Below are 26,503 nucleotides of genomic sequence, written 5' to 3'. Positions count from 1 at the left end.
TTTCAGTCCTAACCGTGGAAGCATAGAAGCGTTACCCAGACCAATTGAGCATTTCTCACATGTGCTTTCTACCAATGACACAGGGCAGTGGAAGTCAGCATCAGAAGCATCTGTAACAGCCCTGCAAAAGACTGGTGAGAGTTACCCTGGCAGCCTCTTTTGGCAACCTCAGGTCTCTGCAAGCTGTTAAGCTGTGTCATAAGTCCTCCCGTGGTGCTGACTCAGCTCTCCCTGTCTTTGGTGTAGGAGAGCTGGTCTTGAACTCCTTCCTGTTTCCTGCCTATCATCTGCTCCCTGCTTTGCCCGTGGCCCAGTGAGCCTTTTACTACTCGCCCCCAGATTTGCACGTGTGGATGAGAGCATCTGCTTATGTACGTTTCTTTTCCAGCTGTGGTGTCAGGCTGAGCGACAGCTCCCAGCCAAGCTTGTGGTTAGCGAGACACGGAGTAGCTGGAGATGGAGTTCTCTGTGTCACTAAAGCATGAGCTTGATGGCTGCCGTGAGCCAAAGCAAGAGAGTTTGTGTGTTTGACACACCGCTGAGCGGGTAGAGCAGGGCAAGGGGGCTGATTTGGACGTGCTGCTTTCTGAATACGGTGCTGTTTGCGTGGCAGTGCTTCTGGCGTTGCAAATTGTGTCAGATGTCAATGAATTCCTTGGAATCTGTTGAGTTGACTTGTGCAGGTTTCATTGTGGAGCTGAACCCTTCCTGGCCGCTTGTGTGCATAGCCATGGCCTTTGCTTCTTTCTTGCCTTTTTTTCTTGGTTGCGTTTGGCACTGTGCAAGCCGTGAATTGCCAGGGAAGAGCTGGAAGTGCTCTGGAGTTGTGTGTGACAAATTCCCAAGAAACAATGTGCAGCTTCAAAGCTCCAAAGTTTGGAGAGATGAGAGATGCGCTGCCTGGTGCAGGACATGATGCGCTCTGCAAGGCGCTTTCCATGAAGACCTCAGCGCTCAAACTGCATCCAAAGCAACCCAATGCCCCGTGCTTGTTGTACCCGGAGGTATCGGTGCCAGGAGTTGCTGCTGTGTTTGCAGTGCCCTTGTGTCAGCAGGGTGATGTTCATGGCGTGCGATGCCCTCAGTCACTGAAAGCATCCTTGCAAATGTTCCTAGCGAGGGCCATGTTTCACTGACAGCATAGGTTGTCTTCTGGAAAATGAAAGAGTGGGCTTGTGTACCTTTAGATCATTTTAATTTCACCCTGACCCCAGCGCACTTCATGTTTCCCTCCCATCCCACTTTCCAGTGAGATGGGGGAGAGAACTGTGGGGGAGCAAAGGGAAGGTAGAACTCATGTGTTAAGAGAAATCTCTTTTCGAAGGTAGAGAAAAGGACAGAAGTAATGAATATCGATCTATCTATCTGTCTGTCTGTCTGTCTGTCTGTCTGTCTATATCTGTCTACCTCTATATGAATCTATATGAATGTATCTATCGAGGGATGTAGAAGCAGTGGCTCAGCAACTCCCAAGCAATGGCCAATCAGAAGAAGAAATCAAGATGAACTCTCATCGTGTTGCAACCTCTTTCCACTTGATGTCATCTGGTATGCAGTATCCTTTTGGCCAGTTGACGTCAGCTGTCCTAATTCTGTTTCCTCCCAGCTTCTCGTGCCCTTTCCTGAGAACGGCCTTGGTGCTCTTTCTCTACAACACGCTTATCAGAAGGTGTAAACATCAGAGTGTTACCAGCGTGGTTTTCCTTGTCAAAGCCAAACATAGCATCATAGCAGACCCCCTGAAGAAAAATGCATCCCACTAAGACAGCCCCCCAGTGTCCACGCAGCGAGCCACATCGGGCTCCCGTGGAGCTGCAGACGGCGCATTTCCCTGGCAGCATTGGCCAGGGGTGCTGGGGAGGTTTTGGTGCTCAGCTTGGGCGTGGCGCTGCTTTGCCTGCTTTGTAGGTGTGTGAACAGAAGTGCTTTCCCCCCTTGTGTTCTGTCCCACGGCATTTGCCCCATGGTTGGTAGAAGAAAGAGCTGGTGGATTCAGCAGCAGTAGATTCTGTTGGTTTCCTTGGTTTATCCCAAGGCTGCTGTGAAGGGGAGCCTGGTTGGCGTAGCAGTGAGCAGCAGCTAACAGGCTGTGCAGAGGAGGGCTTTGCAGAAGGAGCAGGAGTGCCTGCGGCCATCTGTACCCTCGGATACGTTCTGGCGGTGAGGCACCAGCTGTGGCCACAGTGACTGAATGCAGACTTGGCCTGGGGCCGCCACGTGGTGCTTCCTAGCCCTACCCTCCTGTATATCCCTGGCAAAGCACAGCCACCCTGCACCCACAGGCAAGCGTTTGTCTTAGTGTCATGTTTCATGCTGTCTTGTGAAGCTCAGGCACTGGGGGCAGCTTCCCCCCAAAGAAAAGGAGGAGGAAATGAGGTCGTCATGGAAGCCAAAAGGCAAAAATGCGCTCGGGAAAGAAATTGGCAAAGCAGTCTGGTAGTAGTGCTGTGTTTCTCTTCCTTTATTTCCATCCAGGTGCAAGAGATGGCTGCTCTAAGCCGTCCTTGGGTGCAAAGAAGGACCCTAGTGTGGATTTGCCATAGGCCCAGCAAGAGGCTCTACAGGACCAAGCGCCGGGTCCTGCACTTTGGTCGCGACAACCCCATGCCAGCTTCTCCAGGATTTGCCTGGGATGGAATTCCAACCACGCACTGATTTCTCGAACGCTGGGGTGCCCTGTTGGAATCCTGTGGTCTTGTGACGTGGTCTTGCCTCCCCACCTTGTCCGTCCATGGTGGAGCAGCCGGGTGGCCCTTAGTGATGTCATAAGCGGCTAGAATGAGGGGAGGAGCAGCGCGTGCTGCGTCCCTTCATTGGAGCGCTTGAGCTCGGCGTGAGTACGTGGCTTGTTGCACTTGTGCATCTACTGAGTCCGTTCGTCTTCATCCCATCTTGTGCAGCGTCTTGTAGGTAAGCTGAGACGGTGTGGGATAGACAGGTGGGCAGCGAGGGCTTGAGGACTGCTGGCTGGCGGAGCTCCTAGGATCATATTGCTTAGCTTGGACTGTCAGAAACCGTTTTCCCCCAGGCCATCACTTCCAAAGCCATCCATCAAGGTGGCATTTGTCCCACGGTTTTTCCCTTGCCTTCCTTAGCTAAATTGTGGAGGCTCACTGACCTGCTCTTTCTCTGTCCCCTCCTCACCCTCCGCCTCCTCCCTTGGTGCAGCTTTTGCTCGCGGAAGATCAGAGCAAAGTGACAAGGAACGGCTGCGGGTTCGAGGATCTTCTTCTCCCTTGTTCTGATCTCTTGCCAGGTAGGTGACACGTTTTGTCCCCCGACATGGTTCAGCAGCCCGCGTTTAGTCGCACTGTGTGTAGTAACACAGCCTCGTCCAGCTGGGGTGTGGCACTGGAAAAAACATGTGGGTTTTCTCCACTTCCCCTCCAGCTCAACCCTCAGCAGGATGCTGCCTGTAGTGCTGGGACCAGCTAGTGTGAAGGAAGTAATCCCTTAGGCAAAGAGCCCTAGCCCCACTCTGTGCAGAGCTGCACAACATGAGCCAGGGGCACAGGCATGCATGCTTTGGCTGTGTGAGTGTGGCCGACAGCGGTAGGGAGCACAGCAGAGATGCAGGCAGAGGAAATGCGTGGGCAAGGCTGCGGCCGGCGCTGGTGGTGAGGCTGCTGCTGGGAGCCAGGGGTTGGGGAGCAGCTCCAGCCCCAGCAGTGACACCTCTCCCTGGCCTGCTACTGTGCTCTCAGCGTGCTGCGGGCAAATGCATCTGCTGCTTTGTGCCAGAGTCCCCATCTGCTAGCAGAGGGACAGCGACTTGGTCCAGTGCTGCGTATTGCAACGGCTGTCCCGTTTGAATAGACTGCACACAGTTGTTGTTTCTAGAAGTAGTTCTGAAGAAGTCTCTCGATCCAGTGCTGTGTGAGCACAGGAAATGTGTTTCTTTTCTGTTGCAGCTTGTTGCGCCTGCTGTGATGGGCATCGCGAGCAGCGAGATCAGCCGTGGGCCTGACCGGGCATTGACGGAGGTACAGTGTGAAGCTCTGCTTGGTCTCTGTTCCCTGCCTTGAGCCAGCAGAATGAGCCACCGGTGTGCTCTCCTGCTTTTCAAGAGAGAGAGCATCCTTCCGGCTCTCTCGGTGTCCCTGAAGAGCTGCCTTAAAAGCTTCATTTCCTTGCTAGTGGCATCGAGATGGCACCCTGAAATCCTCCTTGTTTGTCCTCAGCTCCTCACCATGGCCTGTGCTCTCTGTTTCAGCCTGAGAACCAGGGGAAGCCCTTGCTGGTCCGTGAGGAGTTATCTCTTAATATTCCAGCTATTGCTGCTGGCCATGTTATTAAGAGATACGTTGCCCAGGCAGCGGATGAGCTCTCCTTGGAGGTAAGCAGATAAAGAAGGCGTTCCTTGTTGTCACAGACAGAAGAGTATAATGTGTGAATGCATCAGGAATATTCTCAGACACCTTCAGAATGCCTTGTGAGGCGAAGCCCAGAAGATGCAGATCCAGATAGGACTTGCACTGGGTTGGATGCAGGGAGGAGTTCAGCCATGTCTAAAAGATGCCTTCCTTTGGCATGCTTGCACTGTATTCCGTATGGTGTGTAAGGCAGTGGCTCTTAACCTCAAAGCCCAGCTTTCCCACAGGAAATGCCTGAAGAGCTGCCCCGGTGCAATTGGTCTCAAGCTGTGCGCTATTTGTCAGTGCAGAAGAAGGGTGCCATTTCAGCTGTGCTTTCCTCCCAGCTGTGCTGACGCTGGGATTGATGTTGCAATGTCTTGCAGGTGGGAGACCTGGTGTGCATTACTGCTATGCCAGCAAAGGAGCAGAGCCCCTGGTGGAGAGGCAAGCGTGGCTTTCAGGTAGGCACAAGCTTCAGACTCCTGGGCGCAATTGCAGTCATGTCAGGAACATCAGCTTAGTGCAGCTCTGCCCGCAGAGGGTGGCTTCTGGACGTCAACAGTTTCCCTGTGTCGCTGTCAGAGGCCTTTCCCTTTGGCTCTGGGCTTGGGTGGGAAACTGTCTCCTCATGTGACTTAGAAGCAAGAACCTCTCGTGCTCAATACGCAGTCAGGAGTTGACCATCTCTGTCCTTAGTACAGGCACGGAGGACAGAGCCATCTTCTGCGGAACCAAGTATTGCTTTTGTAGGTCTTCTGGCTGCAAATGCTGGACGAGGATTACTTTTGTGCAGGCCATTCTTTGTTGGTGCAACAGTCGAGGCCTGAGAAACGCTGCATCCAGTATTCCATCACTCTTTCTTTCCTTGTTCCAGGTTGGATTTTTCCCCGGTGAGTGCGTGGAGCTCATTAGTGGAAAACTTCCTGAGGCCCTCATCAATTCAGCACCAAAGCCAGGTACGGATGTTACATGTGATGGCGCGGGAAAAGTCAAATGGAGTCTTTTTCTGGGTGTGTTCTGTGTTGAATACCTCCTTTATCCATCCCACGTTCTCCTCTGTGTTGATGATCCTTCCTGCATCCCACGGGGCATAGGGCTGCTGTTTTGTAGGCAGTGAGAATGAGGGCTTGGGCAAATGCTCGAATCCTTGTAGAATGCAGTGTTGGCAATGTTCTTGCCGCTTTGACGCGCTCTGTAGCATGTGTTTCCGCTCAGCCTGGTCCCACTGAGCCCAACCTGAAATGAACTGGTTTCTTCCTTTTGTTGTGCAGTGCCAAAGAAGCGTGGCAAGCTCCTCAGCTTCCTTCGTTCCTTCGTGAAGGCCCGCCCAAATGAACCAAAGCAGCGGGAGCTGGAGAAGGAGAAGGAGAAGGAGAAGGGAGGGGTGTTTGGCTGTGACCTGGGAGAGCATCTTCTCCACTCTGGCCGTGATGGTAAGGAACAGCCCGTTCCTGAGAGCTTCCTCTCTCTGTTGGGCATGACAAGATGAAAGAAATGGAGATCGTGTCTAGCAAGGGGCAGGTTGATACCGGTGGGGAAGCGTGAAATGGGAGTTGATGGCTGAAAGGGAAGCTGAGGCTAATGCTCATAGGAGACCAGCACACTTGTATTTGCTTAAAGCCAAAGGTGTAAACCAATCCCACGCTAGCCTAAAAACCAAGGAAGCCTTTTGGCCCAAGAGAGTGTAGTGCGTCAGTTTCCTAGCTCTTCTGGACAGGAGGTCTCACGCTTCCATTGTGGTGGGAGCTGTGATGGGACTTGTGGCAGTGTCTCTGGCTTCTCCAGAATTACTTTCTGCAGGCTGCTTGGCAGGTCCTGGCATTTCTTGAAAGCCAAGAACACGTCCGTGTCCAGTTTCCTCCCCGGCTCCTGCCTGTCTGCGCCGTCTGCGACAGCCTTCCTTATCCACTACGGAGGAGGCAAGCCGTAGCCTGGCTGTGCTTAGTGGATGGGATGTGACAGGGGCAGCGGCTGAAGCAGGACTTGAATCAGGAGCTCAGCTAAGCGCTGGCCCTTGTTCTGTAGTCCCCCAGGTCGTGCAGAGCTGCGCTGAGTTCATCGAGCAGCACGGGGTGGTGCAGGGGATCTACCGCCTGTCCGGCGTGGCGTCCAAGATCCAGAAGCTGCGGTAAGAGTGCTTCTGGACTGTATGTTGTCTTGCTTTGGAGTTGTTTTCCTCTTTCTCCAAGCCCTCTGTTTTGGTGTCCTTCTCTCCAGCCATGACTTTGAGTCAGAGCAGATTCCGGAGCTCACCGTCCGGGACATTCACAGCGTGAGCTCCCTGTGCAAGATGTACTTCAGGGAGCTCCCAAGCCCTCTGCTGAGCGAGCAGCTGCATGGCAAGTTCTCGGTAAGCACAAGGCAATGGCCTTCATGTCCCTCTTCGTGGCCTGTCCCATCCACACACACGCCTGCGCACCTTTTTTTGGTCTTTTTTCTGTTGAAGTTGGGGTTTTGATGGACATCCAGTGGGTGTCTGTGTACAACAAGCAGCTCATGCTTCCTGCACACTGCGTGCACCGTAACACCTGGTGTGTGCATCCTGCCACTGGAAATGTGGGAGATGGGAGCAGCAGTGCCCTCTGCAGCTTTGAGGCCCTTTTTCTGTTAGCCCCATGCGCTTGACTCGCATGATGTGTGTCTCAATCCCTTTCTGCTTTCTTCCAGGACGCTGTTTGTGCCGGTACAGATGAGGAGCAGTTGGTCAGAATGCAGGAGGTCATCCAGCAGCTGCCCGCGCCTCACTACAGGTCAGAAAACTGCTGCCCTCAGTCTGGGGAGCTCAGCCCTGCTGCATTTCAGAGGTCGATGACGCGATGGCAGGCTTTGTCTCACGCTGGCAACGTGATGCCTGTGTGTGTGGAAGTGGTGGATGGCTGCGTGGGGTGAATGGATTGGGTCAGCTCCTGGGCACGGGGGCACAGCTGGTGCAGCTGATGGCTGCGGCTGTACTGTCCTGGGGCTTGGTGCTGCAGCGTGGCACTTGGGAAAGCTTGATCTACTTGCTAGTAGCAAGAACAAGCAGTGGCATGAAGTGAGGTTTGTTTGGTGAATGTGAGCACGGCGTGCTCAGTGGTGCTGAAGGTTGGGCTCTTGCTTTCCAGGACGCTGGAGTACCTGATCAGACACTTGGCTTGTCTCGCTGGGAGCTTCTCCGTCACAAACATGCCCGCTAAGAACTTAGCGATTGTGTGGGCTCCCAACCTCTTCAGGTAAACTTCTTTTTCTGTCTCAGCACAAGGCTTAGATCCGATCTCCCCACGGGCACACTTTGGAGAGGAGGACAATTTGTGCTCTCTTGGTTTTGTCAGATGGGGCTGGTGTGTCCTTGATCAGCCGGGAGAATGTCTTCAGTGGCATCAGTGCTTGCCCACTGCGGAAGTCTCCAGAGCCCAACTGGACAGCCTTTGGCTGCCCAAATGCCCAAACGTGGGGAAACGATCTCGGGTCAATGACTTCTCCAATCTGCCTTTTCTACAGATCCCAGCAGAACAAGGCTGCCTGTGCCAGCGGACGAGCTGCCTGCGAGGAACTTCAGAGGCAGTCGGATGTGGTGGAATTCCTCATCAACCACACCGACGTCCTCTTCTGCTCCAGCTCCACATCAGGCATCGGAGATGGAGCAGGTGAGCGTCTTCCTGCATGAGCTTTGTCTTGATGAGACACCTTGATCAAATGCAGGCCTTCTCCAGGATTGCTGAGCTACGCTTTTGCTATCGAGGGGCCAGCAGGCTTGTGGGCTTAGGTGAGAATATGGCATCCTCTGTGGCTGGATGCGGAGAATGTCCAAGCCCAAAGTTGAGCATGAGAAAACCGTCCCTGTCATGGTGATGTTTTGCGTGCAGGTGAAGGTTGATGAAAGGGTTTTGACCTCCTCTTTTTCCAGTGGTTCGGATAAGCAAGGCTGAGAGATGTGCGGCACCTCCCCCAGAACTGTGATGGCTGTGCCGCTGCTTTCTGATCCTCCCTCTTAGCTGTGGTCTTCCCTTCCAGGGTGCAGTTCTCCATCACGGCCCAAGTCTGTGCAGGTGTCTTCTCCTGCCACCAAGCTGCTCACCCTGGAGGAGGCACAGGCACAGAGGGGAGGCCACAGCAGCTCTCCCGCTGTGACAGAGAGCAGGGACATGGAAGTGGAAGAAGGCCCCGCAGCTGTGTGGGGGAAATTCCACACAGTCATCCACTTTCCATCTGAAAGGTAAAGAGGACTTTCTTTTCCAGCAGCTTCCTATCAGACTTGGTTGGGTGGGCTTTTGTGGGTTTTTCTCCACTATTGCTATTGCCACAACTTGCAGAAGCTACGTGACGCCAATGGGGCGTGTGGTGGTGTACTGAATGTCCCCTCCCTTTGGACTCTGAGGTTCAACTAACAGGCATGCTCTGCATCTGGGTTGACATGGCTGAGGGGAATGTAGCCAGCAAGACTCCAGGGCTGAGCTCTAGAAATGGAACCGTCCTCAACCGTGTGAATCAGAGCGAGCTTCTAAGTTGTGTTTCAGCAGGAAGCAGGCAGTGCTAGGAACAAGCAAGTGTTGGCAAGAGCTCAGGGCAGCTCTTCCCTCACCCTGCACCATGCACGACTCACACCGCTCCCTCTTTTCTCCCTCCAGACCAAGTCCACCCAGCAGGGTGAAGGAATCCCCAGCATGCAGTTGGTGTTCCTGCTTCAGGCCAAGAAAACCATCGTCAGTGCCCAAACGCCAACTGCAGCGCGATGCCAGGGAGCCCTCGGAAACAGAGGTGGTGGTCCTGGCAGGTAAGGGTGCACATCCAGCTGTCAAAACCCTGTTTGTCAGCGCCATCGAATTCATGCTTGGAGTCCACACAAAAGAGAAAGACAAACAACAAAAGCGCAACAGTTCTTTCGAGACAGTGCTCCTCCTGTTGCTATTGTCCTATTGGCTTTGTCCTGCTGCCACTGCAGAAGCAAATCTCAAGAACCACTCTCATCATTCAGCTTGTGCAAGTTTGCCACTAACTGTTTGCCTATGTATCTACTCCTTCCTAGGTGAACCGAGCCCTCGTCCACGCAGAAGAGCCAGAGCGTATAGCGATGGCTCACTGTGTGCTTCCATGTATGGAGAGCTGCTAGGAAGCATGAATCACTGCAGCTCGGATGACAGCCTTCCATACAACATCAGTGATGGAATGAAGGTGTTGATCCAAGTGGAAGCCCTCATCTCTCCCGGCTGTGCAGAAGACGCTGACCTGAACCTGCCAGAAACAGCGGTCACCGAGCTGGACTGTGACGGGGCACCATTGCAGTGCAGCCCAGCCAAAGCACAGCCCGAGTGCCCCGACAGCAGCAGCTCCATGCAGGAGCAGGTCAGCGGCAGCCAGGAGGAGCCGAGCCTGGTGGAGGGGGACGTAGAATCAGAGCTCCAGTCCCAGGCACCGGGCAGCAGCACGAGCTCTGAGCCCCTCTCTCCTTCCCAAGAGAGGATGAGTCCCCTGTGTACACCGGACCTCTCACCAAAAGGCCCTCCTGGCTGTGAATGAATAAAAGCACGCTGGTGCTGGATCAACGCCTTGACTGCCTTCTGAGTCTTCATTCCCAGGGATTGGGATGGATGCAAGCAACAGCAAGGCAGCTCATGTTGCAAGGCTATGGCTGTGGGCTGTGCGTGCAGCAGAGCTGCGGGTTTGTTCCCATTTTGTCTGGCTGTGGGATGCCTGCAGCGAGAGCTGTGCTCCCGTAGTGTATGGTAGCAAAGAATCTCCAGCATCCGGGATGCTGCTGATGATCATGGCCAGCTTCCGTGCTATGGCTGTGGCTTTGTGATGCTTTTGACTGAGGAATGCCTCGGCTGGTCCCCGCCAGCTCTCTCCTCTCTCTCTCCCGCCGTGTCCATTCCTGGCTCCCAGCTACGAGCTGGCCCTGCAGAGCATCTCCAGCCCTGTCAGCATCAGCATCCAGCAGCGGCAGGAGGAGCTCCCCGTGAGCAGCATCTGCCCGTCCCTCCCCCGGGCTCTCATTGGTCAGCGGCAGCTCTGTCCCTCCCCCGGGCTCTCATTGGTCAGTGGCAGCTCTGTCCCTCCTCCGGCGTCTCATTGGTCAGCAACAGCTCTGTCCCTCCTCCGGCGTCTCATTGGTCAGTGGCAGCTCCGTCCCTCCCCCGGCGTCTCATTGGTCAGCGGCAGCTCTGTCCCTCCTCCGGCGTCTCATTGCTCAGCGGCAGCTCCGCCGGCTCCCATTGGCTGAGCCGCCGTGCGCGGGAGCGGCCGTTGGGAGCCGGCAGTGTCAGGCGCGGCTCTCGTCAGCGAAGCGCCGCACCGGCAGCCCGGGCCGCCCCGCAGGAGAGCGCGGCGTCAGCCGGAGCTGTCCGGGCAGCACCGAGCCGGAAGCCGCGGCACAACGGGAGCGAGTGCTGAGGACAGCTCCGCCGGAGGTGTGCGGGAGAACGGGAGCGGGAGAGGGAGAGGGGCCCTGCGCGGCCCCCCAAGCACACTGCCCTCCCCTCCCCCGTGGAACTCCCGTGGGGTTGGGCTGTTGGATTGGGATGAGGGCTGTGGGATGGGCCGTGGGTTTGGGACAGCCTCGGGTCCCCCAGCGCCAGAGTGCTGCTGCCAGCTTCCGGGCTGTGGGGCCCCGCCAGCCCCCCCCAACCCCTCCAGCGCTGCTCCCGGTGCCCCCAGAGCGTTTGCATCCCCCCGGAACCGGGGCTAAGGTGGGCCTGTGGCTACTGGGAGCTGCGGGGAGGCTATAGGGGGATATAGGGCTACTGTCGGGGCTTTGCAGGGACTGTTAAGGCGTATGGGTCTATAAGGAGCTGAGGTGTACTCAAGGGGGTTCTGGGGCTGTGGTGAGCCATCGGAGGATTTGGGGTTATAGGTGGCTGTGGGGAGGTTATGGGCGGGGGGGTATATAGTCAGGGAGGTTGTGGATTGTCCTTCTCTGGAGATACTCCAAACCCAGCTGGATGCCTACAGTACAGCCTGCTGCATGGAGCCTTTTTTGCGGGGGGAGGGGTTGGGCTCAGTGATCTCCAGAGGTCCCTTCCAGCCCCTACAGTTTTGTGATTCTGTGATTGCAATCGTTGCTTCTTGCAGCAGTAGAGTGTTTCAGAAGAGAGAAAAAGATGGCGGCGGTGAACTGGCTTTCTGTGGATGGTAAAGCTGTGCTGAGAACTGGGCTGACTATTGCAGCTGAAAATGCGTGCCAAGTGTGCAGATGCAGAGGAATAACGTTTCCCTGTAGGTGGAGCTTGTGTAAGGTAGGTGTCCTTGCTAGGTGAGCTTCTGCTTTAAAGCATCAAGTTGTAATTTTAAAAGCAAGGTTGCCAGTTCTTTTTTTCCCCAAGTGATTTTTTAGCCGGGAGAGATTGGAGGTGCTGTTTGGTGATGGAAGACGGAGAGAGGAAAAGCAAGTAGAAGGCATGCTGTGCATAGCCACCACATGCCATGGGCACCGTTGTCGTTCTGCACAAAGGAGGAGCAGCTCAGAAGCTTGGCCTGGGCCGTGGGAGGGAGCATAAAAACATCTGGACCAAGCGGAAACGAGTTAGTTCTGCATGTTGGTTGTTTTCTGCTGTTTGTCCCACATCCTATTGCTCAGTGGTAGATCTGTTCATGTTCAGTGCTAGCAGGAATGTCCCCGAGCATTTTAGTTTCAGCTGTCGCAACGCTTTGTTACCTTGCTGCTGGGCTGGGGCGTTTGAAGAATGATGCAGGTGCTGGTGCCCAGCCAGGCTTTGGGGCTGAGTCTGCAGAGCAGGGTATGTGTGTGGCAGGACTGAGGCTTGTGGGGGAGCAGGCCAGGTGGAATCCAGTACTTTGCTCTTGTTCTCAGTGTTTGTTTTTGCTCAGGAGGGCAGGTGGTGAACCTCATGAAGCAATGCCTGCAGACGGGGTTTGCGGAGCAAGAGGTCCTGCAGGCCTTGTGTGACAGCCATGGAGCTGTAGCGAGGCTGCGTCAGTGTAAAAGAGCAGAAATCCCCGGAGGTGTGAAGGTGAGCTGCGGGCTCCAGTAGTGCAGGAGGGGACGTACGTGCTCAGGGTTTGGCTGCTTCTGTGTGTGTTGAGTGTGATAGCACTGCTTGGTTCGTTTGAGTGTATGGAACAAGTGTGACATCCTTTGTGCTGGTGTCGTGTGGAAGGAGTCCTATGTGTTTGCGACCTGACTTGAAGCCAGTGGGCATCACGGAGGAGTAGGGGAAGGGGATGAGGCGAGGCAAGCTGGGGTAAGAGGATGAGGCGTAGGAACAGGAACCTCTTTGGCCGATCTGACGTGCTGCCATTCTCTTTTTGGTTTAGGAATCTCTGTATGCTTTTTAATGAAGAATAATCTCATTGTTCATCTTGTGAGCGAATTCATTCAGGCCTGTTAGTTGGTGTTGTTCTCTCCATGGAGCTGCAAGTGAAATGGATACTTCTGGTGTGATGTGCGGCCCCCTCCCGCCTTCTCAGATCAACCGAGTTGGCAAGGCCTGGCTCTTGGTTGGTGAGCTGTGCCCAAGGTGAGAGAGGTACTCTTCTGGGCTTGACGTGCGTCAATCAGACCGTATAGCCGGTAAGGATATAGAGCAGGCATGTGTTTCTTGGTGACGCGTGTACTCCCTGGTGCAAGGGGGATCGCTCCACCTAACTTGCACACTGTCAGGAGAAATGGTGCTATAGATGTAGGTAGGTCGGACTAATAGCTAATCAGTAGTTGACAGGAATTCGGAGACATATTCATTCCATTCTTGAGAGCCCATTAGCATGCAGTCCCTCTCCTCCTTGCGCGTGCGTAGAAGGTCGTGATGATGAAGGCTTGTAGTTTTCCTCGCTAAGGTTCGTAGTCTTCCTCACTGCACACTTGTGACCCCGAAGGTGGGGCATCCCCCGAACCGGTTTCAGCTTGCCCTGTAGACATCTAATCAGCTCCCTGCCATGTGTTTTCGAGCTGCTCTCAAGTCCTTATCTCGATGGCCTTCATCCTCCCTGTTCTTCCTAACCTAGTGTCTGTGAAAGTGCTTGGAATCCCTTATTTTCTAGCACTCTCTACCTAAACTCCCTCTGTTTGCCTCTTATTTCTACTTTGTGCAGCTCCTTTCCCTTTTCTTGCTGTGAGGCCCTTCTCTCTCTAACTGCAGGCTCCTGTTCTCACTCTTCAGTTCCCCCCTTTTCTATAGTCTAGCAGGGCTTCTACCTGCTAGATCATTTTTATTCTGTTCTACGTGTCCCCCAATTTTTTGTCCCGAACTGGGGCTCTCCTATTCAATGGCAAATCACCTTAGGCTTCCTTTGGCCAAACCAGGCAGAAGAGGCATCCTTCACATCCAGAAGGCAAACTCCACCTACTCATTCCCTAACTTAGTTACTCAAGTGTATGGATCATATGGATTCATTGGCAAGATTGGAGTATTGTATTTGGATTCACATTCAATTAGTAATCCGAAATCCAAAACTTATCTATGGTTTCTTTTCTCCTTCAAGCAAACTCCTTCAAACTTAGGTCCTTTTTGTGACTTGTCTTCTATCCCAAACTTACACTTTCCGTGCTCTAGCCAATCTGGAATGGTCCAATGTAGTGCCACTATCCCATAAACAGGCACTTTTCCCTCCCCTCTTGGGAAGGCAGTGCATATCCAACAAGATTTGTTGAGAGCCTGGCCAATTTTATCAGTTATTTTTAAGTAGCTATTCACTTGCCAAGCTATGACTACTGCTCCAATCATACTGATTATTATCAAAATCTTATACATGCTTTTGGATCCTGATTTTCAGTGGTCCTCTCTCTTGTGCTGTCCGCTGTGGTCCTGGTGCTTTCTTCAGGCAGGTATGACGTATCCACAGTGTAAGTCCCTCTACCTTGGCCGTGGTGTGGGTGGTCAGGAGAAGTTGGTAGGGTCCTTCCCACTTTGGTTCCAGAGTTGAATCTGAGAGAGAAGTTTAACATAAACATATTCGCCTGGCAATACATCATGCACTGGACCATCTAGGCCTCATGCCCTGGCACCAAATACTGCTTGTTCAATTTTCTTTAATTGCTTTGCCAAGCTGACCATATATTCACTCAACACCTTATCCCCCACCTGTATAGAGATTTCCTTTTGTACAGTATAAGGTCGCCCATACAGAATCTCATGTGGGCTTAATCCTTCCTTGGTTCGGGGTTTAGTCCGAATTCTCAGAAGTGCCAAAGGTAGTACCGACGGCCAGTGAATCCCAGCCTCTTGGCCAAGTTTTCCTATCTGTAATTTGATCAGGTGGTTCATCTTTTTCCACCTGTCCGCATGACTGCGGACTATAAGGTGTGTGTAATTGCCAATCAATTCCCAGTCATGTGCTTCTTTGTTGGACCACCTTGGCAAAAATGTGGGCCTCGATCTGCTGAGATTGCTACAGGAGCCCCGAACCTTGGAATTAACAGCATGTAACAGCATTTTCGTTACTTCCGCAGCCTTAGGAGTCCTCCAGGGAAATACCTCTGGCCATCCCCAAAAGCTATCAGTTAGTGCCAACATCCAGCGATCCCCCCCTTTTCTTGGGGGTTTCTGGAAGTCACTTTGTCACTGTTGCCCTGGAAGGTTATCTTTCCCAATAGGCCCACTTGAACCCATTTCCTGGTACTAGGATCTGTACTTTGTAATGTCCGTTTGCCCAATACATTTTCTTATCCTCCCTTAGAACCAATTTCTATAAAATACCAAAGGGCAAAACAACATGTCCATCTGTCAGCCTGCTCTCTTCCTTCTAAATCATTAATTAGATTGCTATCCACTTTAAAACATTTTACAGGTTTTGACTCAGGTTCAGCAATTTTCAGTTGACGGTCTGGAATTAAAGCCCTCTTCAACGACCTGTTCTGCTCCCTGATCCACCATCTTCTCTCCACTTTCCGGTACGGTGTTCCCTTTCTGATGTCCTTGACAATGGATGATAGCCACGCTCTTTGTTGATTTACATCAGGCTGTTTTTCCTTGTGTGTGAGCAATCCTCGCTCTCTTCAGGTGGTCCTATGAGCATGTAGCATCCCATCTCCACAATTAGCATCTGTGCGTCTATGTCAGGCTCTTGTCAAGGCAGTTATTTCAGGCTTCCTAGAGACAGTCCCCCCAGGTCATGGTTGTGTTTCGGTGACCTTGTCAGTAGCAGTTCCTGCATATCCTGCCTTACGGTTTCCTTGTCTCACCAACCTGCTTGCATCAGTAATCCAGGTGTCTTCTGCATCTCCTAAGGATTCATCTTTCGGGTCCGACTGGCAAAGGTCCATAGCCGCAGTTGTTTCAAAGCAGTCATGAAATACTGGTTCTCCAGGAGTTCCGCTAAGGAAAGATGCTGGGTTGACAATATTAGTTACAGTTATTTCTGCATCATCCTGCTGTACCAGGATGGCCTGGTATTTCAGGACCCTCTGGGGGTGAGAGCCAATGCCCCCTTTAACCTCCAATACAGTAGACACTGTATGAGATATTAAAACTGTTATTCTTTGGCCTAGCGTAGATGTCCCAAGTTCTTGAATCTTGAGCACTGGTGCAGCCACCGCCCTCAAGCACTCTGGCCATCTCTTACTTACTTCATGAAGGGGCTTTACCAACAGTCCGTAGCTGTGTATCCACAGTTGGCACCCTGCTGTCATTCCTGAGAATGTACGGAGTTCCTCGGCACTTTGTGGCTCAGGGCTTTGGCAGATGGCTTCTTTCCTGGCAGTCCTTGAGGTTCCAAGTCCAGCTGTAATCTCCTCTCCCAGATAGGTCCCTTGCCATTGAGTTCTTGGTGCCTTCTGTTGAGAAAGTCGATCATCACTGAAACCAAGAAATTCAGCACATTTGCAGTCCATTGCACACAGCCCTCTTTGTTTCTGTGGCATCCACATGCTGCAGTCAAGTTCCACCGTGGGATGGAGGAACCCAAATCTCAGGCTCCCGAGTTGAGCAGTTCTCCAAAATCCTTGGGCTGTTCTCACAGCCCTGGCTAACACTGTCCAGGTGAACGGAGTCTTTTTTGTCGCGAACTGGGGCTCTCCTATTCAATGGCAAATCACCTTAGGCTTCCTTTGGCCAAACCAGGCAGAAAAGGCATCCTTCACATCCAGAAGGCAAACTCCACCTACTCATTCCCTAACTTAGTTACTCAAGTGTATGGATTTGCCACCACAGAGTGAATACATTCAACAATTCTATTACTTGCCCTCCAATCATGTACTAAACTATAGCACTTGCTATCCAAGTTTTCATCGGCAAGATTGGAGTATTGAATTTGGATTCACATTCAATTAGTACTCCGAAATCCACAAGTTATCTATGCTTACTTTTCTCCTTCTCCAGTTGCATATCCTCAAAGGGCACTGCTTAACCCTGAGTGGGCTAGCCGTAGCTCTTGCTTTGAACTTAGGGCTGCATTTTGGCTCTACCAGGCATCCCTGATAGCCACACGGCTAAGCATACCTTAGTGAAGATTTCTGTAACTTCTGGGGGTACCCCATTGTTTGTCCCTGTTTGCATGAAAGCCAGACTTACCATTTTCAATCAGTTCATCTTGTTTGACCCTTAGCTCCAGTGTTATTGAATTGACTCTCTGCATCCATTTGTTCTGATGAGTCTTGCCAGAGGAACGGTTTTGGAGAACCTGGCATCTACAGGCATGTATGTATTCCTCCTTATTTTCTCAGCCTCTCTTGAACTGATCCCAAAAGGGAAGCCTTTTCTTGTTGGGCAGTAGCTGCGACTTGTGTTGCAAAATCGTCTCCAGGCGGTAAGTGGCACCCGTGCCCACCGGAAACGAAACCTCTTTCTCCTGCTCTCCTAGCTGCAATTTCACCGGTGGATTTGCTAGAAATAACTTCCCAGGTTGCCATTCTTCAGCTTTTGCAATCAGAGATGGTTGGATTTCTGCACCGCTGTCTCATTTCCCTGCAGTTGGCACAGTGCTTTGGGTCCAACACGGCTGGAACCCTCCCCCTCCACGGGCTCTTCCAGGTCCCCCCTACAACTTTCTGAGGGGACCTCTGTGTCCTACGGCTCTACTCTAGCACCGCAACAGGAACAGCTGTTGCTCTTCCCAATGGCCTTACTATCTCTGTTCCTCAATCCGTTTTTTTCCTTTCTCTTGCTCAGCTCTCTTTGGATCTACCACCCTGTTCCACCTTGCTCATCTTGGCCTTCCTCAGCCTGCATCCTTCTGCAGCTTTTCCCTTCCCAAACTCTCAGCACTACATAAACAACTAGCATGACATTTCAGTTTCACCTCCTCCTCTCCGGAGATTTCCAGTGCTAACACTGGAATTTTGGGTTTCCGAGATCTCTGCACGTGAAGGCTATTCTCACTGCCAGTGCCCCATCCTCTGCACCTCTCCCCCTTTGCATGTAATGCTGTTTACAACACCACTCTCTGTGTGGGTCCGGGTCAGGAGGGAGTGTGGGCGGTTGCTCTCCTGCCAGTGCAGATATTCTCACTTTCTCTGTAACCCTTTTTCCTTTGTCCCCTCTTCATCCCCTCAGTTACACTTCCACATACCCTCAGTCATGCTTCTGTTTCCCATTAGCAATTACACTTACTTCTGCCATCAAAACCGTTTGTCCCATTCCCTTCAGAACCCACCATTCAAACAGCACAGTTCTTCAGTGTCCATAAACACCCAGTAGTTAGTCTCATGATGAGAGCACTCCATTCTAACAACTGGTCATGTTACTTCATGGACCTTGCCTCCTTAAGAAGAACAGGAACTGCAAGAAGGTATGATAGTTACGGGTCCCCTTCCGATGCCGCTTCTCATCATCTTCTAACTTCCACATTAAGCACCACTGATTGCAATACTTGATGAGAGTTTCCTTCCTCAGGGTGCCTCCAGGTTCCCCTGCAGTATCCCACCAGTGTGCCAGTGCACATCCCAACGGGGCTTCTTTGGGAATTTCCTTCCCCTGGGAGCCTCCCACGATGTTGACCAAATTCTTCTTGATTCCTCATTTCCTCAGAGTTTCCACAGGCAACCCTGGACACCGCCTACTGATCTTGTTCAGATGTGAACACTTGGATCTCACAGGTCTCATAGAAGCCTGACCACCTTCCTTGACACGCTTCCCCGCAATCAGAAGACAGTACTATGCAAACAGGCTGACACTCATTCCCTGCAAGGAACGCATCTCACTCACACCACACTCACTCTGATCTTTAGAACAAAAGCCATGGTTTCGACGCAGGCCACAATGCTGACGACGTCTTTGAGCTGGCATCTTCATAAGGCTAGTACATGAGTCAGTAAGCTTTCAGGTTTCTCTGAAAGTCAGCTGGACCTGAAATGATTAGATCCACGGTACGGAACACTCAGCAGATGGTGATAACAATCACACAACCTATAAGTCCCACTCCTATCTCGCTGTTTCCAGAAAAAGGAGGGAGAGCTGTTGCTCTTCCCTTGCGTCCGACTTGCAGGTCCCCTTCCCCAGGCATCCTGTGAGGCCCTTCTCAGAGTCTCTAACTGCAGGGTCCTGTTCTCACTCTTTCAGGCTTTGAGACATGCCTTCCAGTTGCACGTTGTGTTCCTTGTTGCGTTGACCTCTTGAGCTCCAGCCCTACGGGAGGATCCGAGCAGTAGCGCGGAAGGAATGGTTTAGAGTGGAAGTGCACTGCAAAGGGCCGGAGGCAGCAGGAGCAGGGAAGTGATCATCGCCACTGTACTGTACTCAGCACTGGTGAGTCCTCTCCTTGAGTAGTGTGTTCAGTTCTGGGCCCCTGTCTAGAAGGGGGACCCTGAAAGCCTGCAGTGTGTCCAGAGAAGCGCAATGAAGCTGTGAGGGGTGTAGAGCACAAATGTGATGGTTAGCGGCTGGGGGAAGTGGGATTCCTCAGTGTGGAGAAGAGGAGGCTGAGGGAAGACTTTCTCCCTCTGTCCAATTACGTGACGGACGAGAGGTTGTGTTGAGGTGGGGGTGGTCCTCTTCTCCCGTGGAACTAGTGCTAGGACTAGAGGGAATGGCCTCAAGTTACCTGAGGGGAGATTGAGGTTGGATGTGAAGAAGAACTTCTCCCAGTGAGTGGTCAGCCGCTGGAGCAGGCTGCCCAGGGAGGTGATAGAGTTCCTGTCCCTGCAGGTGTTCAAGGGACACTGGATGTTGTAGTGAGGGACGTGGCTTAGTGGGAAGGAAATGGTGGTGGTAGGTGGGTGTTTGGACTGGATGATCATGGAGGTCTTTTCCAACGTTGCTGATGCTATGGTGCTACTGGTGGTAAAGCCCCTTCAGGAAGTGAGGAAGAGTGGTTGAGGGCGGTGGCTGCACCAGTGCTCAAGATTCAAGAACCTCGAACATCTACGCTAGGCCAAAGAAGAACAGTTGGAATATCTCATACAGTGTCTATACTGTTTTGGAGATAAAAGGGGGGCATTGGCTCTCACTCCCAGGGCTTCCTGAAATACCAGGCCATCCTGGTACAGCAGGATGATGCAGAAATAACTGCAACTCATATTGTCAACCCAGCATCTCTCCTTAGCGGAACTCCCGGAGAACAAGCATTTCAGGACTGCTTGGAAACAACTGAAGCTACGCACTGTTACCAGTCAGACCTGAAAGACGAATCCTTAGAAGATGCAGAAGACACCTGGCTTACTGATGCAAGCAGGTTGGTGAGGCAAGGAAACCGTAAGGCAGGATATGCAGGAACTGCTACTGACAAGGTCACCGAAACACAACCATGACCTGGGGGGACTGTCTCTAGGAAGCCTGAAATAAGTGCCTTGACAAGAGCCTGACATAGCATCTGTCTGTATAATTACGCAGTTGGGATGCTACATGCTCATAGGACCACCTGAAGAGAGCAAGGATTGCTCACACACAAGGAAAAATAGCCTGATGTAAATCATCAAAGAGCCTGGCTATCATCCATTGTCAAGGACATCAGAAAGGGAACACCGTACCGGAAAGTGGAGAGAAGATGGTGGACCAGGGGGCAGAACAGGTCGTGGAACAGGGCTTTAATTCCAGACCGTAAGCTTAAAATTGCTGAACCTGAGTCAAAACCTGTAAAATATTTTCAAGAAGACAGAAATCTAAGTCATCATTTAGAAGGGAAGAGAGCAGGCTGACAGATGGACACATTGTTTTGCCCTTTGCTACTCCATGGAAATTGGTTCTAAGAGAGGAGAGGAAAATGTCTTGGGCAAACAGACGTTACAAAGCACGATCCTAGTACCAGCAAAGGGCTACAAGTGGGCCTATTGGGAAAGGGAACCTTCCAGGGCAACAGTGACAAAGTGACTTTTTGAAACCCCCAAGAAAAGGGGGGGATCGCTGGATGTTGGCACTAACTGATACCTTTTGGGGATGGCCAGAGGTATTTCCCTGGAGGACTCCTAAGGCTGCGGAAGTAACGAAAATGCTGTTACATGCTGTTAATTCCAAGGTTCGGGGTTCCTGTAGCAATCTCAGCAGATCGAGGCCCACATTTTTGCCAAGGTGGTCCAACAAAGAAGCACATGACTGGGAATTGATTGGCAATTACACACACCTTATAGTCCGCAGTCATGCGGACAGGTGGAAAAAAATGAACCACCTGATCAAATTACAGATAGGAAAACTTGGCCAAGAGGCTGGGATTCCCTGGCCGTCGGTACTACCTTTGGCACTTCTGAGAATTCGGACTAAACCCCAAAGCAAGGAAGGATTAAGCCCACATGAGATTCTTTATGGGCGACCTTATACTGTACAAAAGGAAATCTCTATACAGGTGGGGGATAAGGTGTTGAGTGAATATATGGTCAGCTTGGCAAAGCAATTAAAGAAAATTGAACAAGCAGTATTTGGTGCCAGGGCACAAGGCCTAGATGGTCCTGTGCATGATGTATTGCCAGGCGACTATGTTTATGTTAAACCTCTCTCTCAGATTCACCTCTGGAACCCAAGTGGGAAGGACCCTACAGAATTCTCCTGGCCACCCATACCACTGCCAAGGTAGAGGGACTTACACTGTGGATACGTCATACCCGCCTGAAGAAAGCACCAGGACAACAGCAGACAGCAGAAGAGAGCGGACCACTGAAAATCAGGATCCATAAGCATGTATAAGATTTTGATAATAGTCAGTATGATTGGAGCAGTAGTCACAGCTTGGCAAGAGAATAGCTACTTAAAAATAACTGATAAAATTGGCCAGGCTCTCAACAAATCTTGTTGGATATGCACTGCCTTCCCTAGAGGGGAGGGAAAAGTGCCTGTGTATGGGATAGTGGCACTAAACTGGACCATTCCAGATTGGGTAGAGCACAGAAAGTGTAAGTTTGGGATAGAAGACAAGTCACAAAAGGGACCTAAGTTTGATTTACTAGTTATTAACTTTACTACATCTATCTTTGTAGGCAGAAAAACTGATGGTAAAGGTGGGGTGGAGGTTGGATGACGGAACTTGACAGGCATAGAGTGTAGTTGGGAATATGGAAATTCTGGGGTAATATCAGGGATCAGTGAAGCTGGAAGGTGGAGCCAAGGTGGGGGGTGTGATCCTAGAATCGATAAGGATTCTCAGTGGGTCTCAGATAAGAACATACTTGGAATTGTAGAGATGGGAGCATCATTCACTCACCAGGAAAAGATGGCCAGGCCATGTCAGTTACCTCATGGATACTGGTGGCTATGTGGAGACGGCCAGGCACGAAAGGCATTACCTTTAAATTGGACAGGGACTTGTACTACAGGATACTTAATACCCCAGACCACGGTGCATGAGAAAATCCCTTGGGGACTCCTGAGGATCCCTTGAATTAGAACTAAGCATACATACAACCCCCTAGCTATATAGAACAAGGGATACCACAGCTTTCTGAGAGCTCTTATCCCGGCTCTAGGAGTTACCCAGCTAGAAAAAGCTAGAGTCAATATCTCTGCAACTCTGGAAATCATGGAGAATGCCACAACAGATGTATTACGGGCAATCCAAGAATAGGTATTCTCTTTATCCAAAGTAGTACTCCAAAATAGGATGGCATTAGACCTATTAACAGCCAAGGAAGGAGGGGTATGTACAGTAATAAATCAGAGTTGCTGTGCTTACATCAGTAAGGATTTAAGAACTGAAACAGATTTAAGGAAAATTTGGGAACAGACGAAAGTCCTGCATAGGACAAGTCAGGATGACACCAACTGGAAGGAAGATTTATGGAACCTGCTTACTAGCTGGCTACCAAATCTAGGATGGTTAAAGCAGCTCTTCCTAGTTAGTATCATCTTGGTACTGATTGTAGGTTTTACCTGTGTGATGATAAAGTGCTCTGCCTGCCTGTGCCGAAATACGAGAAAAGAATACGAGATATGGAAGAAACATGAGCTAAGGCAAAAGGTGGAAAGTGGGACCTATTTTGGGACACATAGAACAGATTAGAGAATTTAGCAGGTAGAAGTCCTGCTAGATTATAATAAAGGGGGGAATTGAAGGGCAAAATCAGGTCCCTGCAGTATAGGAAGAGGGGCTTCATAGCAAGAAAAGAGAAAGCAGCTTCACAAGGTAGACATAAGGGGCAAATCGAGATAGTTTATGTAGAGAGTATTAGAAAACAAGGGATTCCAAGCACTTTCACAGGTGCTAGGTCCAGAATAACGAGGAGAATGAAGGCCATAAAGATAAGGACTGGAGAACAGCTCGAAAACATTTGGCAGGGAGGTGATTAGATGTCTGAAGTGCAAGCTGAAACCAGTTCGGGGGATGCCCCCCCTTCAGGGTCACAAGTTTGCAGCGAGGAGGACTATGAGCCTTCGTGAGGAAGACTACAAGCCTTCATCATCACGACCTACTACGCACGCGCAAGGGGGGGAGGGACTGTATGCTAATGGGCTCTCGGGAATGTAGTGAATATGTATCCAAATTGCTGTCAATTACTGATTAGCTATTAGTTTGACCTATATCTATAGCACGATTTCTTCGGACGGTGTGCAAGCTAGGTGGAACGATCCCCCTTGCACCAGGGTGTACGCGCGTCACCAATAAACACATACCTGCTCTATATCCTTACTGGCTATAGGGTCTGATTTCCGCACGTCAGGGCCTTCCAGACGCTCTCACATCACAGGGAGAAGGGGCACAGCTCTCGTGGCACAAAGCTCAGAGAAGGCTGCAGAAATCAAGGTTGCCGCGAAGGTGCTGCTTTCAAACAACGTGACTTAGCGGGCACGAGACGGGAAAGACAAGGTTCCGGTTCAGAAGCCTCCAATCCCCGTGGATGTGGCTGTCTGCAAAGACCACAGCTGCCTGCTTTCCAGCAGGGGGACGCTCACCCAGCAAAGCACTCACCCACCAGATGCCTTTCCGACAATCATAGCATCAGCAACGTTGATGAACTGATCCCAAAAGGGAAGCCTTTTCTTGTTGGGCAGTAGCTGCGACTTGTGTTGCAAAATCATCTCCGGGTGGTAAGAGGCACCCGTGCCCACCGGAAAAGAAACCTCTTTCTCCTGCTCTCCTAGCTGCGATTTCACCGGTGGATTTGCTAGGAATAACTTCCCAGGTTGCCATTCTTCAGCTTTTGCAATCAGAGATGGTTGGATTTCTGCACCGCTGTCTCATTTCCCTGCAGTTGGCACAGTGCTTTTGCTCCAGCGGGGCTGGAACCCTCTCCCTCCACGGGCTCTTCCCGGCTCCTCCCCTACCTCTTTCTGAGGCGACCTCTGGGTCCTAGGGCTCTACTCTACACCGCAACAGGAACAGCTGTTGCTCTTCCCAATGGCCTTACTATCTCTGTTCCTCAATCCGTTTTTTTCCTTTCTCTTGCTCAGCTCTCTTTGGATCTACCACCCTGTTCCACCTTGCTCATCTTGGCCTTCCTCAGCCTGCATCCTTCTGCAACTTTTCCCTTCCCAAACTCTCATCACTACATAAACAACTAGCATGACATTTAAGTTTCACCTCCTCCTCTCCTCTCCGGAGATTTCCAGTGCTAACACTGGAATTTTGGGTTTCCGACATCTCTGCACATGAAGGCTATTCTCACTGCCAGCGCATCCTGTGAGGCCCTTCTCGGAGTCTCTAACTGCAGGGTCCTGTTCTCACTCTTCAGGCTTTGAGACATGCCTTCCAGTTGCACGCTGTGTTCTCTGTGTTGTGTTGACCTCTTGAGCTCCAGCCCTAAGGGAGGATCCGAGCAGTAGCGCAGAAGGAACGGTTTAGAGTGGAAGTGCACTGCAAAGGACCGGAGGCAGCAGGAGCAGGGAAGTGATCATCGCCACTGTACTGTACTCAGCACTGGTGAGTCCTCTCCTTGAGTAGTGTGTTCAGTTCTGGGCCCCTGACTAGGAGGGGGACCCTGAAAGCCTGCAGTGTGTCCAGAGCAGCGCAATGAAGCTGTGAGGGGTGTAGAGCTCAAGTCTGGTGGGGAGCGGCTGAGGGAAGTGGGATTCCTTAGTGTGGAGAAGAGGAGGCACAGGGAAGACCTTCTCACTCTGTCCAGTTACGTGACAGACGAGAGGTTATGTGGAGGTGGGGGTGTTCCTCTTCTCGCATGGAACTAGTGCTAGGACTAGAGGGAATGGCCTCAAGTTACCTGAGGGGAGATTGAGGTTGGATGTGAAGAAGAACTTCTCCCAGTGAGTGGTCAGCCGCTGGAGGAGGCTGCCCAGTGAGGTGATAGAGTTCCTGTCCCTGCAGGTGTTCAAGGGACACTGGATGTTGTAGTGAGGGACGTGGCTAAGTGGGAAGGAAATATTGGTGGTAGGTGGGTGGTTGGACTGGATGATCTCAGAGGTCTTTTCCTACCTTGCTGATGCTGTGACTGTAGGAAAGGCATCTGCTGGGTGAGTGCTTTGCTGGGTGAGCATCACCCTGCTGGAAAGCAGGCAGCTGTTGTCTTTGCAGACAGCCAGATCCACGGGGATTGGAAGCCTTTGGAACTGGAACTTTGTCTTTCCCGTCTCATGCCCAACAACTCATGCTGTTTGAAAGCAGCACCTTAGAGGCAACCTTGATTTCTCCAGCCTTCTCCGAGCTTTCCTAGAATCCTAGAATCGCTAAGGTTGGAAAAGACCCACAAGATCATCCAGTCCAACCGTTCGCCCTTCACCAATGGTTCCCGCTAAACCATGTCCCTCAACACAACATCCAAACGCTCGTTGAACACCACCAGGGTCGATGACTCCACCACCTCTCTGGAATGGCAGCCCATTCCAGTGCCGGGCCACCCTTTCAGACAAGTAGAATTTCCTAACGTCCAGCCTGAATCTTCCCTGGCGCAGCTTGAGGCCATTCCCTCTAGTCCTATCACTAGTCACCCGAGAGAAGAGGCTGGCCCCCAGCTCACTACAGCCTCCCTTCAGGTAGTTATGGAGAGCAATAAGGTCTCTCCTGAGCCTCCTCTTCTCCAGACTGAACAATCCCAGCTCTTTCAGCCGCTCCTCATAAGGCCTGTGCTCCAGAGCCCTCACCAGCTTTGTTGCCCTCCTCTGGACACGCTCCAGGGCCTCGATGTCTTTCTTACAGTGAGGGGCCCAAAACTGGGCACAGTACTCGAGGTGCGGCCTCACCAGTGCTGAGTACAGGGGGACAATTACTTCCCTATTCCTGCTGGCCACACTATTTCTGATACAAGCCCGGATGCCACTGGCCTTCTTGGCTGCCTGGGCACAGTGCTGGCAGTGTTCAGTCTAGCGTCAATCAACGCCCCCAGGTCCATTTCTTCTACACAGTCTTCCAGCCACTCTGCCCCAAGCCTGTAGCGTTGCCTGGGGTTCTTGTGGCCAAAGTGCACTCTTTGTGCCACGAGAGCTCTCCCGCTTCTCCCTGTGATGTGAGACTGTATGGAAGGCCCTGCGGATGTCTGGGTAGGTGATGGCAGTTGCTCTTTCTTTCCCCACTTTCCACCAGTGCTGGACATAGTGGGGAACGGGAGTGGGGGACGTCCCAGCAGTGGGTTCCTACCTCAGCCAAACTGAAGGGCTGTTCTGATGGGTGTAGTTGAAGTGGAGTGAATCTGATGCTGATGAGAGAAACGAGGGGCCTGTGGAAAAAAAGGAGCGTGCTGCATTTTGTGGTGCAAGATGTTCTGGGAACTGCTGCTAACAATGCCCGGAGGCTTCCTTTTTGATGGGGAGAGGCTTAGCAAGGACTTCTTCTATGAAAGGGGTTCATCATCTATTTCCTTTTCATTGACCTTTCATACTACTGCTTGAGAAATTAATGTTTCATGCTGTAGAGAATACGCATGCACCCTGCACTTGTATCTGCACAAAGAATCTTCTAAGCATCTCTGTACGTGT

The 26,503-nt window shown here is 51.7% G+C and overlaps 1 long non-coding RNA gene across 2 annotated transcripts; it reads left to right on the top strand.

Moving 5' to 3' along the window:
• Positions 1 to 12,749: 12,749 nt before the first annotated feature.
• LOC121108383 lies at positions 12,750 to 25,274 on the top strand. Of its 2 annotated transcripts, none has more exons than XR_005842869.1 (3): positions 12,750 to 12,808; positions 18,782 to 18,967; positions 25,030 to 25,274. It is a non-coding gene; the product is annotated as an uncharacterized LOC121108383 (long non-coding RNA). The 2 variants fall into 2 exon arrangements; XR_005842868.1 differs by having other exon boundaries at positions 12,805 to 12,861.
• Positions 25,275 to 26,503: the final 1,229 nt, after the last annotated feature.

This window comes from Gallus gallus, chromosome Z (assembly GCF_016699485.2).
Source record: "Gallus gallus isolate bGalGal1 chromosome Z, bGalGal1.mat.broiler.GRCg7b, whole genome shotgun sequence".
Classification (NCBI taxonomy): Eukaryota; Metazoa; Chordata; class Aves; order Galliformes; family Phasianidae; genus Gallus; species Gallus gallus.
Note: the sequence above shows the minus strand (reverse complement) of the source record. Positions and strands in the feature narration are given on the sequence as shown.